Here is a 2,501-nt window from a genome sequence, read left to right as displayed (position 1 = left end):
CCTCCATGGACAAACTCAAGCTATGCTACTCCTTCCTCAGACCACTATTCACCATCTCTGGAGTTCATCGTTGTGTATCACTGGCTTTATCTCTCTCTCCTCTTTTTTTTTTTCACCGTGAGGCATCCAAGGCCAAAACCACAATCTTAGTCCATCGCCGTTGACCACCACCACTACGAACGGCGTCGAATCTTGGTTTCTCCACTGTTGATTTCGAGTTTGAGAAAGAAACTGAGGTTTGTTATGGGTTTGTTTTATGGTGGGTTTGCTGTGAAATTTCTTTGTATTTTTGGGTCTTGACTTTGTGGGTTTTGCCGATGATTGGTGAGTTCAGTGGTGCAAGAGGGTTTCGCCGATGATTGGTTGGTTCGGTGGTGTGAGTGGGTTTCGCTGGTGGGGTTGGTGGTGCAAATGGGTTTGGTGATTGAAGGGTTAGGCTATGGCGGTGCCAATAGGTTTCGCCTATGATTGGTGGTGATATTTGGTGGTGGCCGGTGGGTTTGGTTGTTTGCTTCTAATTGGGTTTGTGTTTGTTGCTTTTGTGTTTGGTTGACAAGGAAGATTTGTTGCTGGGTTTGTGTTTGTGTTTTTGTTCTTGCTAGAAATTAGTTTGTGTTTGTGTTTTTGTGTTTAGTTGACAAGAAAGGGCAAGAAAATGCTAGAAAATCTAGGCATGTGTTCTTATGTGGATTATAGTTTAATTTTCCGTTCTTATTTTCTGGGTTTGTGATTTTTAAATTTTAATTTTGTGTTCTTAGATCTGAGTTTGTGGTCTTATTGTTCTTGTTCAAGGCACATTTAGATTTCAATTAATGTGATTTTTGGTTTTTATTTCTGTTTTTAATTTTTTTATTTAGTTAAAATTAATAAATTAATTTCTTAAATCAGATGCTGACGTGAAATTTTTTAATGTCAAAATAAAAAATTTTATTATTATTTTAATTGTTCCGTCTGCCACGTAGGACTTTGCCGTTAGGGTACTGACAAAAATGACTAAAATGAAAGGCTTTTTTGTAAATATGGACTAAAAGCGGTGAAAAAAAAAGGACCAAAGTGGGAATTGCGTGAAAATATAGGGATGAAAATGAGTTTTTCACCTATATAAAATTGTAAGTAATAGAACCTCATATGTATTGCAGTGTGTTGGTGGACATTATTGCAATCTGTAGAAGTTCAAATATTTTCTTGACATAGTTGACAAAATAAAGGAATAATTTTTGAAAGAGTTTCAAGTTTTTTTTTTTTTAGAAGAAAAAAAGTTTCAAGTTAAGTCAATAACATTTAAAAACTATTAATGATCCCACGTCCTCTCTCTCTTTTGGGTTTTACAAGTCTTTATACAAATAAGATTTTTAATTTTCACATCTATAGTTGACCATCAGAACCACTAAAGTGATATTGTAGTCATCTGAAAACCCAAAAAGAAACAGAGAGAAAAACATGAATACCTTGGGAGGCAACACTCTTGAGTTGCTAAGAGAGGTACACAATTTTGTTCTATTAAGAATCCATGGTTGTGTGGTATAACCATCTTTGAATGAAAAATATAACTTTTGATTTGGAAAAGTTAATGAGTGCCCTAATGACATTTATTAGTAAATCATTTTAGAAAATATTTATGGAAAAAGAAAAAGAAAAAATTAAGGTTATGTTTGGTAACAATTTTTGTTTTCTATTTTCAAAAACTTGTTTTTGAGAATATAAAGAAAAAAAAATTTCTTGTATTTTTTAAATAAAAAAAAATGTTTGGTTAGTTGAAATTTTTTTAAAAAAATGAAGTAAAAACTAGAAAAGACTAAAATATGTTGTTATTAGGATTTGAACTTTAATACTAATTCATTAAATGAGACAGATTCATTAAATTAAATACGTATTTTCATTAACTTTTTAAAATTAGAAACTGAAAACAATATTTTACATGTTTTCAGTTTTCTTTACAAATTGAGTTTTGAGAACAGTTTTTGTTTTCTGTCTATTTTGCATTGCCTAACAAGTTTTTTAGTCTCAAAAATAAAAAATTGTTTTTGGAAACAAAAAATAATGAGAAAAAACAGTTTCCAAACATACCCTAATATTTTAATCAATTTTTCAATTTTTCATAAAAGTTATATAAAAATTTTCTTAAAATAATTTATTAATAACAATTGTCACAAGTTCACCGGTTAACGACCCTTTGAGGATGTGCACGCTACAAGTCAGATGGTCGGAGATTTATTTACTTTTTTAGAACAGAGAGTGTTGTGTGTTTTGGGGAGGAGAAAACTAATACTGGGCTGGGAGAGAGAGTAACAGTTAAAATGGCTCATCCCATTATGGCCCAAAAGAAAAGAAACATAATAAAAGCCCATCTTCATGAAGGAGTTTACAGCTGTTTTTCTGTTAGAATAAAGTCCTAGACTTTAGGGATATTTATGTGTATTTGATTTGTTTCAAGTATCTGTTACCACTTGGCTTTATTTCGGCTAAGTGGGCTGTTTTTTAGTTTCTGTTAAGATCGTGTA

This window comes from Castanea sativa, chromosome 3 (assembly GCF_040712315.1).
Source record: "Castanea sativa cultivar Marrone di Chiusa Pesio chromosome 3, ASM4071231v1".
NCBI lineage: Eukaryota > Viridiplantae > Streptophyta > Magnoliopsida > Fagales > Fagaceae > Castanea > Castanea sativa.
Note: the sequence above shows the minus strand (reverse complement) of the source record.